Source organism: Prionailurus bengalensis, chromosome B3 (genome assembly GCF_016509475.1).
Source record: "Prionailurus bengalensis isolate Pbe53 chromosome B3, Fcat_Pben_1.1_paternal_pri, whole genome shotgun sequence".
In the NCBI taxonomy this organism is placed as follows: domain Eukaryota; kingdom Metazoa; phylum Chordata; class Mammalia; order Carnivora; family Felidae; genus Prionailurus; species Prionailurus bengalensis.
Genome location: NC_057355.1, coordinates 95,984,507 through 96,000,869, shown reverse-complemented (window position 1 = coordinate 96,000,869; position 16,363 = coordinate 95,984,507). Strand labels below are relative to the sequence as shown.

The 16,363-nt window shown below is 36.5% G+C and overlaps 1 protein-coding gene and 1 pseudogene across 1 annotated transcript in view; one reads left to right on the top strand and one right to left on the bottom strand.

The window, feature by feature from the left end:
• The window catches only part of MDGA2 (MAM domain containing glycosylphosphatidylinositol anchor 2), an 858,520-nt gene that overhangs the window by 388,411 nt on the left and 453,746 nt on the right, over window positions 1–16,363 (top strand). The gene's annotated exons all lie outside the window — the stretch shown is intronic.
• On the bottom strand, window positions 13,100–13,574 carry LOC122469049 (annotated as a pseudogene).

Genomic DNA, 16,363 nt, shown 5'->3' with positions numbered 1-16,363 from the left:
TAAATAATTTATACAACTCAACCCCCAAAAAACAATAATCCAATTAAAAATGGGCAGGGGTACCTGGGTGGCTTAGTCATTTAATGGTCTGACACCTGATTTCAGCTCAGGTCATGATCTCACAGTTTATGAGATCCAGCCCCTAGTCGGGCTTTGTGCTGACAGCACGGAGCCTGCTTGGGATTCTGTCTCTTTCTTCCCTGCTGGTGCACTCATGCTCTCTCTCTCTTAAAATAAATAAATAAACACTTAAAAAAATAAAAATGAACAGAAGATGTGAGTTGACATTTTTTTCCAAAGAAGGTTTACAGATGGTCACAAACACATGAAAAGAAGCCCAACATCACTCATCATCAGACACACGCAAATTGAAACCACAACGAGTTATTGTATGTATATTTTTTGAGTTAAGTTACATTTTGATATTAAAACCATGTATATTTATGTAACTCCAAACAAAATAAATCATTTTTAAATCCTAAAATTTGAACACAAATGGAAACAAATTAACCAAAGTCAGTATCAAGCTGATAGAGTCAGAACACAAAGATCATCTCAAGTTATTTTAAAACATGGTCTTTTGGTTATATCCTAGAGGGATATATCCTAAATGGAGGCAATGAGGGAGAAGTGCAAAACAGACTAAACTGAATTTAGTAGTTTTTCTCTTTAATTATAATACTGTTGTTATTTTTGTTATTTTGCTTTGAAGCTATTGTAAAATATTATATATATATATATATATGGTAACATATTATATAATAAATTATAATATAATATAATATATAATCTAATATAATGTAATATAATGTAATATATATATAATAAGCATGGTATGCTGAATAATAGCCCCTAGGGACATCCAAGTTCTAATTTCTGGAACCTGTGAATGTTACTTCATATGGCAAAGGGAACTTTGCAGATGTGATTAAGTTAAGGGTCTTGGGATGGGAAATTACCCTGGATTATATGGATGGGCTCTATGTAATCACAAGATTTCCTTAAAAGAGGAAAGCAGGAGGTTAAAAAATGTATGCAATTGACTTTGAAGATGGAGGAAGGTAGCCATAATCTAAATGATGTAGGCAGTTGCAGGATGCTGGGAAAAGCAACAAACAAAGAGACAAACAAAACACCAAATTCTCCTCTGTAAACTTCAAAAGAATTCAGCTTTGAGATCTCATTTTTCCCCCCTCCAGAACTGTAAGATAATAAATTTGTACGCTTTTTAGCCTCCAAGTTTATGCCATTTTGTCATAGCAACAATAGGAAAGTAATACAGCAGGCTGACACTCTCAGACAATTTAAATGAAAGTTTTGTGATTTTAATTTTAGTTGACAATATCAATATGAACTTATAATTTATTTTTCACTTTCTTAAATATGATGTCCTAGTTAAGTCTATTGAAAAGTTCTAGAAATAATGTAGTAAAGATGCCCATAGTACCTGGATTTTGATCTCTAACTACAATTTTACAGTAAATGGAACCAGGTCTCCTTGGAAAAATGGTTGATTCCTGTCCTGGGGCAGGAAATATATAAGGTGAGCCTTAGATTTTTATTCTAGCCATAAAACAAGGAAACAATCAAAGATGACTGAGGTTTATTTCCAAGGAACCCAGAAGCCAACTGGAAGAGGCTTCTACCAGCCAAATAAGAAATAATGTGCATTTTAGAATGACTGTATTCATGTCAAAGAAATAAAAATCTTTGAGTGTATAAAGATACCAACACACTAAAACAACATAAGCACAAAATAACTAAACTAACAAAAACATAATGGCCACATTTAGAATTTGATAAGACACACGTGCATTTTTCTGAAAATTGATTATGTTTGAGCATTTTTCTTTTATATACAAACTGTATTTGAAATTAAGAAAATACTTGTTGAAGAAAATGTCTTTTTAGAGATGAATTTCAGCTAATACACTCTGTAAAAATTATAGGGTTCAAAAATTACCATTTTGAATCCCCTTCAAAAATAATGGATATAGGTAAGGATCATTTATGACTGCTAAAATCATTAGGTGTAATATGTTGAGGAAATTTAAAGTGGATGGCTCAGTATGACAATACCTGGACCCTCTGATCATTCTTTTTTTTTTTTTCAACGTTTATTTATTTTTGGGACAGAGAGAGACAGAGCATGAACGGGGGAGGGGCAGAGAGAGAGGGAGACACAGAATCGGAAACAGGCTCCAGGCTCTGAGCCATCAGCCCAGAGCCTGACGCGGGGCTCGAACTCACGGACCGCGAGATCGTGACCTGGCTGAAGTCGGACGTTTAACCGACTGCGCCACCCAGGCGCCCCTGATCATTCTTAATCTAACTAAAAATAGGACAACCAGATATTATACTCCTCTTGCTGAGAAGTACTAAGAAGTACACAGTGCCATCCATCCATGAATTATTCTTGCTCTTTTCCAAATAAATTTAAAAATGAACTTATAAGGGAACCTGGGTGGCTCAATTGGTTAAGCATCCAACTTCCACTCAGGTCATGATCTCATGGTTTGTGAGTTGAAACCCTGTGCCAGGCTCTGCACTGGCAGTGTGGAGCCTGCTTGGAATTCTGTCTTTCCTCCCTCCCTCTCTCTCTCTCTCTCTGTCTCTCTCTGCCCCTCCCCACTATCAAAATAAATAATAAATTAATTTAAAAAATGAAAATTAAAAACATGAACTTAACAAGAAGGAAGCTTCTAGAACTCAATAGCAGTTTCCAGAAAATACAGGGTTAGAGAACAATGCTAAATGGCACCAGGGTGCAATTACCTAAATACAGAATGTAGGAAGATGTACAGGACAAATCACCTAGTAGACAATATGAGGTGGAGGGAGAGGGGGAAATGTTACAGATTGAGATAACTAAGGGTCGTACCATTCTTTTTTTTTAAGTTTATTTATTGATTTTTGTGACAGAGAGCCTGCATGTGCATGTGAGTGAGGTAGGGGTCAGGGGTGTGTGTGGAGAGATTGGGAATCCCACGAAACATGAGATCATGACCTGAGCCAAAATCAAGAGTCAGATGCTTAACCTACTGAGCCACCCAGGCTCCTCAAGGGATCATATCATTCTTATGCAATGGGTAGACTTTTTCTAGACTCTGTCTGAAAAAATGTATTTTAATATGATGTTTTGAGACAAAGAATATTGGATACAATATGGTTGTTTTATATCCTATTAAGGAATTTTTGCTAATATTACAAAGTGTAAGAAATGACAGTATGCTATGTTTTTTATGTGCTATCTGATGGAGATTATATGAAGTTTTTACAAAAGTTATGATACAATGGTCTGGAATTTGCTCAGATACTTTAAGAAAATAAAAATAAGTGATTTTTTTAAATAAATGGAAAGATAGGAAAAACTGAGTGACAAACTACTGTTTGTTGTAGCTGTGTAATGGGTATATACAGTTAAGCCAGTCTCTACTTTTGTGGAGGCTTAAAATTTTCCAAGGTATTATAAGTATCAAAAATAATATTGGTTTGGCTGTAGCACACACATGAGCAGAGACTGAGCCTGCAGAGTCCTCTAATTCAGAGTTTGGCAGTCAAAGTTTTAGCCTGGAAGACATTTTAAAGCAGATAATGCTAAATATCTAAGAGCACAGTGTGTTGATTTGACACATGTATATATTGCAATATGATTTCATCCACAGTGTTAGCCAACACCTCTGTCGTATCACATAGTTATCATTTGTGTGTGTGTGTGTGTGTGTGTGTGTGTGTGTGATAAAAATACGGCAGATGTAGTTTCTTAGCAGCTTTAAATATGTAATACAGTATTTTGACTATAATCACTATGCTGTATATTAGATTTCCAGAACTTACTTTTTTTCTAGTTGCAGGTGTGTACCCTTTACCATCATCTCCCCAGTTACTCTACCTGCAGTCTCTGGTAACTGTTGTTCTCTGTTTCCATGAATTTGTTTTTTTGTTTTTTTGTGTTAGATTCCATGTGTTAGTGATATCATATAGTATTTGTCTTTCTCTATCTAGTCTGTCTCGCTTAGCTTATTAATGCCTTCAGCATTCATCTGTGATGTAGCAAATGAGAGGATTTCTTTCTTTCCGATGGCTGAATAACATCTATCATCTATCTATCATCTATCTATCTAGTGTATTTACTCTTTTGTTAATAAACACTTAGGTTGCTTCAATATCTTGTCTTTTGTGAGTAATGCTGCAATAAACATGCAAGTGCAGGTATCTTTTTTTATATACTGTTTAGAAAATGTTATTTATAATCTCAGTAAAACACTTGTAAAAATTTTAACCTTAAACGTTCTAACTTCCTGTTATATCTATCATAAAATGAATTATACAATATTTAATAACTTAGACACAAAAATTATTTTTTTGTTTTGGTAACTAAGTGGATGAAAATATCTTTAAAAAAGAAATTAGGACTTTAAATTTGGAAATAATTTGGGGCGCCTGGGTGGCTCAGTCGGTTGGGCACCCGACTTCGGCTCAGGTCATGATCTCGCAGTCTGTGAGTTCAAACCCTGCGTCGGGCTCTGTGCTGACAGCTCGGAGCCTGAAGCCTGTTTCAGATTCTGTGTCTCCCTCTCTCTGACCCTCCCCCGTTCATGCTCTGTCTCTCTCTGTCTCAAAAATAAATAAACGTTAAAAAATTTTTTTTTAATTTGGAAATAATTATTCTCTAGTCCTTTTTATTACTAAACATTAAATAGCAGGAAGAGCTTTAGGGTTAAGCCATATCTGGGGTGCAGGATAAACTATTTCATCTCAATTTTTTTTTTAAAAGAGTATGTGTGTATGTGTTTGTGTGTCTGTGTCTGTGTGAGTATCTTGGAGGTATGTAAGAGTTAAATGTGAAAAAGAAACAAAAATATTAGAGGAAACCATGAGTTACTTTTATCTCAGAATAGATTAAATATTGATAATATTAAACCCTGAAGCCATAAATAAAAGACTAGTAGTATGTTTGAGTACACTAAATAATGAAGATGATGATGGTAACAGTAATAAAAAATAAGTTTTGGGGAAAATTCTAAATTAAACTTAAGGCAAATGTCAAACTGGAGAAGAATATTACAGTATTTACAATTTATATCCAAACAAATTAATGTTTTCAACAAAAGAAAGCAGAGCATATGTAAGAAATAGTACTACAACTCGGGGCGCCTGGGTGGCGCAGTCGGTTAAGCGTCCGACTTCAGCCAGGTCACGATCTCGCGGTCCGTGAGTTCGAGCCCTGCATCAGGCTCTGGGCTGATGGCTCAGAGCCTGGAGCTTGTTTCCGATTCTGTGTCTCCCTCTCTCTCTGCCCCTTGCCCGTTCATGCTCTGTCTCTCTCTGTCCCAAAAAATAAATAAACGTTGAAAAAAAATTTTTTTAAAAAGAAATAGTACTACAACTGAAGAGAACCATGGTCAAAGAATGTGAGCAGGCAGAAAAAGAAACACAAATGTCTCTTAAACAGACCAAAATTAGCTTAGTCTGTCACTTACATTATAAGGTTGATGAAAATTGAAACTAGAGACTTTAAAAAAAATCTGTTAAATTGACAAAGGTAAAATGCAGTTAATAATACACTATTCAATATGCGAGGGAATGAACAGTCTGCTATATGGCTGGTGGGAGCATAAATTGTTAAATTTGTGGTCAGTTTGGAATTGTAAGTAAAAATAATGCACATAAGGATGCCTGGGTGGCTCAGTCAGTTGAGTGTCCAACTTTGGCTCAGGTCATGATCTCATGATTCCTAGGTTCAAGCTACACATCGGGCTGTCTGCTGTCAGCACGGAGCCCACTTTGGATCCTCTGTCCCCATCTCTCTTTGCACCTCTCCCACTCATGCTCTGTCTCAAAAATAAACATTTAAAAAATAAAAAGCAAAAAAAATTAAAAAGTAAAAATGATGCACTTAGATATTGACAGCTATGTCATTTTAATGTATTTATCCTACAAACTCATATGTGTTTCTAATATTACATATATATATGTCTTCAAAGATTTACATTGCAACATTTTTGTAGTAGCAAAAATATGGAAATTTAAGTGTGTAATAATAGAGAACTAGATAAATAAATCCATAACAAAAAACAAGTATACAGTGGAATACCATGCAGACTAAAAAGAATAAGGTCCTTATATATGTTTTGATTTCAAACTTCTCCAAGATATATTGTTAAGTGGGTTGTTGGGGAGGAGGAGGATCATATGAGTGGAAAAAGAGCAAAAGCATTTGTTTGAAAATTTCATGAAATAGCCCTGAAAGAACATACAACAACTAAAATAATGCATGCTGCCTTAAGCAGAGAGCTGGGAGACAGAGGAGGTGGGGAAGATTATTTATTTTTAAGTGTATATATTTCTTGTTTCTTTTGAATTGTGTGCTTGTAATAGCTATATTATAACTTAAAAAGCAGATAGTATTCCCAAAGAGTTGGTGGGGATTAGAAAAAAAATATTATTCTATTATGGCCTCCATCAGTAAGGTCACTACTTATAGTGCAGGACTTTAGGTGATGGGACCAAAGTTTGGGACCCAGTTTGAGATTTCACTGGGGATCTGGAATGCTTGGCAAGTCTGAGACTCGCACAGTTTTTGTCAATTTGTGAGGGAAACTTGTTTCTAGGGGGCAGTGTTTTCTAACACCACTACCAGGCTTACTGTATCAGTTCTGGCCTTATCCAAATATAGTATTATTTTACATATTAAATTCACTCCCTGTTGTTGCAGCTAATTTTCTAGTTTTCCATGTTCATCCTTCTTGCTATGTAGATTTTAAACCTGAGATGTTTTTCTTTCCCTTCTCCATCCTTTAACCCCTTTCTATAGCTTTGTTTTCCTTCTCTATCTCTGCTTTCCCCCTTTGCTAGCTGCTGCCTGCATCTTCCTACCTCTTTTTCTTGCTCTTCACTTCATCTCTGGGCCAGTCCTGGGCAACTCCTTACTTTATCACACAGCAGCTGAACATAGAGAAATTACGTGACTAGGTCGAGGTTCATAGTTATCAGCATTTCCAGGAAAACTGGGGTAATAGGACAGTCAGCATGCTCAGGGCTATCTAATTCTTGATACCAAAATATTCAAGAATGATGCATGAACAATTTATCCTTCTTGAGCTTTGAATTCATCTTAGTCCAGTTCCCACTGTGTTTCTTGCTCCTCTCATTTCTGTTGGAGGTACATTTCATAGTTCTGGCCAATTAGGTCCAAGTGATCTATATACTTTACCATAATTGATACATTTAATTTCCAGTATTTAATATTAACCTGGTTCTCTGCCATTAAATAGAGTTCTTTGAAATCCCTCTCTAGTCAATATTGCCCAATCAAAGGCATGGGAATTAGTCATTGGGTATAAGTGTTTTATATTTGTTGGTTAATTTAATGGTTCATAGTTGTTCACCCCACACATATTTATGGAGCATTTATTAGTGTTGTGCTAGTCAAAGCAAGGTGAGAAAGATGGTTTAGGTAAATAGTTATCTAAATCTAGCTTCTTAGCTAGAAAAATGTAAATCCATCTGGTTCATTGTGTATCCTCACTGCATATCATTGTCATTGTGTTTCTTCTATCATAGGGTCTGAGATCAAGTTCCCCAAAAGCAATTCCTGAGGTGAGAATTGGTGTGTAAATGATTTGTTCAGGAAACACTCATAGGAGAGACTGGTAAAGAAAGGAATGGGGCAGCAGGGTGGGGCAGAGGAGGAAGCAACACCAGCCTGTGATGTCAGGCAAAGGCCTTTTAGAGGGTGGCTTCTCCCTGACCCTAAAGAGGAGCCCTGCAATGTAAGTTATAACTCTGCTTTCCTGGCCCTTGTGGTTTTAGGTCTGACCTTGTACCCCACGCACAGTGACCTAGACCTGATAAATATTTGTTAGAGAAATGAATGGAAAATAGACATGCTAGAGAATATCAAAGAGCTTACACTCTAATGATAGGTTCAGATAAGGAGGGGTGTGATCAAAGCTATAAGAGGAGTGCAAATAAATTGCTAGTGGGTTCAGAGGAAGAGCAGATTGCTTACCTACCATTGTTTCATATAATGATAATATTTTTAAAAAGCTTTTAAGTTAAACTTAGCAGCCTCTTAGAGTGTAGAATCCAGAATGAAAACGAGGATATGTAAACTGGACTTTGCCTCAGGACCTCCAAATTAGAGGACATGTTTTTAAAAATTATTTGAGGGAATGTAGATATTTTTAAAATGTTACATTATGGAAACATTCTTTTAACACATATAATCCTTTAATTGACCTTAACCTGCAGCCAGCAATAGGATAATGTCAATAATGCTCTTCTAAGAACTACATTGTGCATCCTAAGACTGGTATGATGGTGTGCCAAGTTGCTAGGTATGGCTCTGTGGGAATCTCCCCTGTTCCAAACAAACAGAAGAGAATATCACAGTGGATCATGCTTCCATGCCATTGCTTCTTCTGTACCTCTGCCTGGATTGAGCTTCTACTATTCTTAATTTGGTCTGTCGTACTCATTATTCAAGGCCTAAGCTCAGATATTTTCTTGGATATGACACCCAAGAACACAGGCAAGAATAACAACAGCAACAAAATAGATAAATGGAACTACCTGAAAAGTAGAAACATTTGTGCTGCAAATAAGCTCAAGAAAGTTAAATGACAACCCACAGAGTGGGAGAAAATATTTACAAATCATATATCTGATAAGGAACTTGTATACAGTGTATATATGTAACTCTTCCAACTCAATAATAAAAAGGCAAAAACAATTAACAAATGGACAAAGGATCTGAATAGACATTTCCTCAAAGAAGATATATGTATGGCCAATAAGCGCATGAAATAGATATTCAACACATTTAGTCAATAGGGAATTTCAGATCAAAACTACAGCAATATACCACTTCTCAAGCCCTAAGCCATAAACAAAAGGAAGGATATTAACTAGTATTGGTGAGGATGTGGAGAAATTGGAACCCTCTTACATTGCCAGTGGGAATGTAAGATGGTGCAGCCACTTTGGAAAACAATTTGGCAATTTCTCAAAAAGTGAAATGTGGAGTTACCATTTGACCCAGCAATTTGACTCAGGTATATTCTTAAGAAATAAGACGTTCGTACAAACTTGTACACACAGCTGTTCTTAACAAAGCATTACTTGTAATATCTCCAAAGTGGAAGTAACGCAAATTCCATTAATTGATGCATGGTTACATAAAATATGGTGTATCCATATGATGGAAAGTTATTCAGCAATAAAAGAATAATAAAATACCACATGCTACAACAGGGTAAACCTTAAAAACACTATGATAAGAACTCAGTCACAAAAGACCATGTAGTGTATACTTCCATTTATATGGCATACATACTTCCATTTTTATGGCTTAGAAGATTAGTGAGGTGCTTAGGGATGGTGGGGTGGAAGTGGAAGGTGTGGGGGGAACATGATGAGTGACAGCTAATGGCTATTGGATTTCTTTTACAGGGACAAAAAAATGTTCTAAAATTTGAATTTGGTGGTGGTTGCATGGCCAAACATGAAATTGTTACTTTTAAATGAGTGGATTGTATAGTATGTTAATTATACCTCAATAATTATCTTAATAAAGCTGTTTTTAAAAGCCCTGAACCTAAAGGTTATCTTATAGAAAAAAATTTCCTGAGGGGCTCCTGGTTGGCTTAGTCAATGGAGCATGGGACTCTGGATCTCAGAGTTCTGTCTTTGAGCCCCACATTGGGTGTAGAGATGACTTAAAAATAAAATATTAAAAAAAAATAGAGCTACCCTATAATCCAGCAAATGCACTACTAGGTATTTACCCAAAGTATACAAAAATGCAAAATTGAAGGTGTATATGCACACTGATGTTTATAGCCATAATATCAGCAATAGCCAAAGTACAGAAAAAGCCCAGACATCCATTGACTGAATGAATGAAGAGGAGGTGGTATATATACAGAATGGAACATTACTCGCCCATCAAAAAGAATGCAATCTTGCCATTTTCAATGATGTGGATAGAGCTAGAGTGTATTATGCTAAGTGAAATAAGTTAGAGCAAGACAAATATCAAATGGTTTCACTCATGCATGGAATTTAAGAAACAAAACAGAACATATGGGAGGGGAACGTATGGGAAATAAACCATAAGAGACTCTTAACTATAGAGAACAAACTGAGGGTTTATGGAGGGAGGTGGTGGGGGATGGGCATTAAGGAGGGCACTTGTGATAAGCTCTGGGTATTGTATGTAAGCGATGAACCACTGAATTCTACTCTTGAAACCAATATTGCACTGTTAACAAGAATTGAAACAAAAATTTGAAGAAAAAATAAAACCTTTTAAAAAAAGAAAAAGAAAACGATTTCCTGAAACCTCAGTTTGAGCTCAGTGCCCTTTTTTGGGTTGCTGGTGGATATACTATGTTCACAGCCATATTGCATGAAAATTCTTCATATAGCTGGCTCTATCACTAAACTAAAAGTTCCTCAGAAATGAATTCTTCTCCATCTCTTCCTCCTCTTCCTCCTCCTCCTCCTTTACTTCCTCCTCCTCTACTTCCTCCTCCTCTACTTCTTCCTCTCCCCTGCCTCTCTTCCTTCTCCTTCTCCTCCTCCTCTTCCTCTTCCTCATCTTCTTCCTATCATTATGTTGCAGAGTCTAGGGTAGTTTCTTTTGTATAGGAAACAAACAGCTGAACTTAACTATATTATTCCTTTTTTTCAAAAAAATTTTAACCCTTACTCATTTTTCAGAGACAGTGTGAGTGGGGGAGGGGCAGAGAGAGAGGGAGACACAGAATTTGAGGCAGACTCCAGGCTCTGACCTGTCAGCACAGAGCCTAACACAGGGCTCGAACTTGAGATCATGACCGGAGTTGAAGTAGGACGCTTAACCACCTGAACCACCCAGGCACCCCTTAACTATATTATTCCTTACATTCATACAGCCTTTTGAGGCTATTTCAAAATTTTATAATATTGACACCAATTTTAAAATGGTTAGAGACAAGAAAAATCCCTCCCAAAATGTTAGAAAATGCTATGTGCATTTTTTGTTTCTTTTTCTTTTTTTTATGGGGGAATGTTTTGCCTTAAAATTGTAGATGATAAAGACAAAATACAAGAGCATATAATCAATATTTGCATACAAAAAGCACAGCGTGTACGGGGCCATTAACATGATTTTATGAAGGACAGATCAGATCTGACTCATTTTACTTTCTTCTCATAACATACACCTTATACATTTAAAAACCTTGATTATTGTATCTTTTGTTAAAGCACCATTAAGCTTTTCAAACACTGTTAATTTGCTCTGACTTTTCCTTGCCTCAGTGTACTTCAGAGAAAGAGGTAGATGGAACCACTAAAACCCTGCTACTCAAGTATTATTATATGGTTTCACTAAGAGACTTCATTGTCATTCTAGTTTCATTAATAACACTGGAATGTAATTTGATGCAGGATTTGACGACAGCTTTAAGTAACAATTATTAATTGGTTTTATATTCAAAATTATGTTTGAAGAAAATGTAAGTCCCTTACCTCGGTGATTTTCAAGATTTTTTGAACTGAACTGTTTCTTGGCCAAAATCTTATTCAAAATCCAGTATATAAATCATGTAAGAACAGAGTCGCTCTGCTAATAAGAGATATTGAAAAAGAGGGTCAAGAGACCCAACCTCTAGCCACAGTTGTCCCCTAGGGTGCCTCTAAAGATTGCTTAAGTTTCCTTAGAGTAAAAATTTCTGCCTTAGTTAGGTGGAAAGTAGGTCTATGCATCTCCCTACAGCTGGGAATTATATTTTTTATAGTAACCAATTACCTTGAACCAAGTGAAGTTAATGGCATTTTGCTAACCGATTAGCAAACATTGGAAACCACCTCATATGCGTATTGTTTTATATAGACATTTTAACAGAAAGTCATTATTAGGCTAACTCTGTGATAACACACTGGGGTGATGGAAATAGCTATGAAATGGGTTGCATGTAATGTTACTAGTAATATTCAAAGTGCCAATCTTTGCAAATGTTTTACTTGAAAATGAAGAAAATTCAAGGTTATTTCTATTAAATCATTGCTATTCCTTTTGCTCTCCTTCACTAAAAGGCCTAACTGGAGAACAGAGAAGTCAAGAAACAGCTGGCATGGGGCTTGCTTATAACCCAGATAAGACTTCAGGAGTGGGGGAAAGGAGTGAACAGTGTCATCCACTTCTTTTTTTTTTTTTTTTTTTTTAATTTTTTTTTCAACGTTTATTTATTTTTGGGACAGAGAGAGACAGAGCATGAACGGGGGAAGGGCAGAGAGAGAGGGAGACACAGAATCGGAAACAGGCTCCAGGCTCTGAGCCATCAGCCCAGAGCCCGACGCGGGGCTCGAACTCACAGACCGCGAGATCGTGACCTGGCTGAAGTCGGCCGCTTAACCGACTGCGCCACCCAGGCGCCCCTGTGTCATCCACTTCTGATCTTCATCTCCCTCCCAACCTCTGTCTCTCTCTTTCCTCTTCTGGATCACATGCTTGGGTATCTGGGTAGGTCTGCCATTCACCCACAATGGAAGGTCTTCCACAAGACCTTTAGTTTTCATCTCAGTTTTCATGTCTAAGCAATTTAAATTGTGTTGCCTTCCTTGTGAGGTATGCATACAGTCCATGGAAAGCACTTAGCACAGTGTATAGCTTGTAGTTAGGGTTCATTGAATAGTAATGATTCATCTTTCACTTAACTGTTTTCTCTCCCTTCTTTCTCCTTTACTTCCTTAAATTTCACTTTAACATTCACTGTATTTATTTATACTTATTGAAGAAAAAATGAAAGGAGTTTTTGTTTCACTTTTCATGAATCTCTAGGCTATAAAGTCTGGGGATGCACAAAATAGCAAAAATATCCACACTAACAAACAGTGATTTTTCAGTTAACATTCAGGACACTGTGACTCACTAAGTGTGAAGTCCTAGATTAAGCAGTTTTTGTAAGACTCGGTCAGCCTTAATGGAGAAAGAAAATTATTTTAGAAACCCAGGGGAAAATAAGGAATGAATATTTGCTGGGGGGAATTATTTCTAAGGAAAACTTTATTAATAATTAAGTTATTTATAATTTTAATAAGTTTTTTCCATTTTAACAGCTTTTATTTAAAGTCGTTTATAAGATTCCTTTATTCCTGCATCTTCTCAATTGTTTCTTCCTTCTATCTTCCCTTTTCCTTTGCTTCCTGATGAGATATGGCTTTATGTTCAAGGATATGTTAGTGGTCTTTGTCCAGTTTTAGCCTACTGATAACCACCTTGCTAGAGGGATGCCCAGGGATCAGTTGCACCAGTGGCCTTCTCTTGCTCTATTCATTCAGTGTAGATAATGTATTTCTTCCTGTACATGTGGGCTACTTTGCCAATTTGCTGACCTTGGTAATGTCCTCATACAACCTGTACTTCCTTATCCTTTTGGGTGGACATGGATCAAATGTTGTACTTCCGTCTCAGCTCTTTGTAAAGAGAAGATATAATCTTTACTGTGAGTGTGGGAGGGTACATTGGAATGCCTTTTATGATTCTTGTTCCAGTCGGAAGTCACAAAGGGATTGCACTTCATTTTGGCCACTGATGTCCAGCAATGGCTACAACAGTGAAGAGAAATTTTAATGTTTTAAAGAATTATCTTCTGATGTTATTGGTGTTGCTCTTTCTAAAGGGAGAAGGTAACAGTCTCTTCAGCGTATGTGATTTATGTAAAATCAGGAGGTTGTGGAACCAGTCACAGGGCTGGGATGGGAATTCTGACTTGATCATTCGTACTGCTACTTGATGCCTCTTAATAGGGTCTTCTCAAAATTCTGTGTATTTTTCCAGGTTCTACTTACACTCACTTCTCATCCTCTTCCCTAGAGGGACCCTTTGCAAAAAGGCCTAGAACCACATCTTAGACTTTTAAGTTTCATGCATATTTCCCTGATTTTCTTTTTCAATCACATAAGCTTTTAGATTGTGAGCCCACAGACTTGCTCACACAATTTCCTGTGCTTTTGGAGGTATTTTCTTTTCCAAATTGGTCGGGGGAGGGCAGTGTGGGAAGGGGGACAGAATTACATTAGTTATTACTAAGTGTATTTAAATGATAAAAATAAAAGGAAGAAAGGGATTCAGAGATGAAGACATTGCTACTATCAGTGGAGTGATGATTGGAAGGGGAGTTGAGCCAAGCCTTTGGGGGAAGGAGAATGTTAATGGTATGGATATTGAGATCTGGAACCATTTAAGCTCCTCTCTCTGATAGGGAGGATATGCACGCTTGCACTGGCTCCTGTCAGAGATATGCCTTCACTTCCAAAGTGAGGAATCCCACACAGGAAAGAAGATGGTAAAGATGGAGTAACCTCTTTACCTCAAGAAACCTTTAATCTGGCTAAATACAGATTTTCTCCACATAATTATCGTAGCAGAAGCTATTTTGAGTAAAAACAATCTGCCTGGTTTTGAAAATAAAGTCAAGATATGTATCTTCCCTAGACATTTCTATTATTTGGGGTGTGTATTTACACAAACTCACATAGACACATATATGCAATCTTTCCCAAGCGTAATTACATATATGCTAATGTACTAATTTGTAGTTTTAAATATATATAATTTGTAGTTTTCTCGCAGTGGTGAGCATCCCCCTGTAAAATATTTAAGTTGTTTGGTGTTTTTCCACCACTAGATTTTGTCCTAAAAACACGGTGAAAGGACTTCATCATATCTCACTTCTCATCCTGGGCCATCTTGTCATTTGTGACACATAAAACAAGAATAGATATAAAATAGTATCATAATTCCCTTTCCCCATTAACAATAATCTATGTGCTTTGAATATGTTTGACTTTTTAAAATTTTGTATTTCCTGGGCCTGTTAAATTATAGCAATAAAAGCTCTTTTCTCTCTGATTTTATAAATGGCGTATGCCCATGTTACCAACATGAATATTAATGCTTCTCTTCTCAGTTATGCCTCTTTAACATGATGGTACTCCCTAGTTTATGTAACCACTTAGTCTGTTCTATTAGGGAAAATCAGGATTGCCTATACACGTGATAGAAAATCCTCAACCTCTAGAAAGAGAGTAGAAAAAAAAATTGCATGGCCTTTTTTTAGAGCACGACTAACCTCAATATAGTGTTTAAGTGTCTAATATTGCTTAATGGAAAAATCCATGGTACGGTTCAAACTAAATGAAATAATGATGTAAGTTAGGGTGCTCCTTCAAACAGCATCTTAAGTAGATACTTAATGTACTTCTGAGTTCAACCCCACAGCAGCCGTGCAGCCTGAGAGCTGGTTATGGGATTTCATATTCCTTTAATGGAGATGGCCCCATGCCGGGCTTTTACTTTTCCAACTGTGGCAGTAATAGTTAGTAATCAAGTCATAATGGAATAATCACAACTACAGGGAAATGCTGGCTGATGTAATAGGTTGCAAGGAGAAAAAATATTGGTGTTTTTCCAAACGTTATTCCATCTGCCTTTTTGTTGTGTGTTGAAAGAATCTAGGTTTATAGGTGAAAACAGCCCCTCAAAAGTGCCTGCACAGATAAATCTGTATCATTTGCTGAATCCTAGTGAATTTATTTTTTTCATCAGTGTACTCACAAAGAGTCACACACTTAGGAATGCTATGTTGAAATCTGAAAAGTGTGCTCTGAGCAAGAGCCAGGACATCTCTAATTCTAGAGGCCCTCACATATTTAACTTATATTTTAATGAAACAGACATCAATAGCACACTTTTGTTCTGTATCTTGTAGTTCTCTGACCTCTTCCAAAAACTGTTTCAATTTTCATTAAAGAAAATGCTACTTGCTGCTTACAGAAAGTTCTTTCTACTGCTTATTAGGTTCTGGTCCCCAAAATGATCTCAGTGAAGGTACAGAGTCCTTTAACTTAGAAATGTAAATTATCCATTCATTTTGTAAAACCTATCTGGTCCATTCTTTTCATTTTTTGGATAAAGAAACTGGTCCCTGGGAAGTTAACTATCTGTGTGTTCTTTACTTGCAGAGTGATACAAATGAATATAGTTAATGATGATAATAGATCATTTCAAATGGCCTATAGCTTCTCTCTTACAAGAACAAATATATCACATAGCTTATCTGAAGAAAATGTTCATGCAAGAGTCCATGAAATCCTACTATATATAGTTGTAGGCACGAGAAATTTTAAGTTGACAGTTGAATAATTAATTGGAACTCAATGGGAGTGTCTGGCAAGAGTAGGAATGGAAGATTAGCTAGCCCCTTAGCCAGAAGAAAGTGCTTGTTCAAAAGCCAGTTGGTAAGACCTTGGCAACTTCCGACTGTCAGAAGTTGGTCACTATGCAAGAGGAAGTTGCAAGACCAGAGCC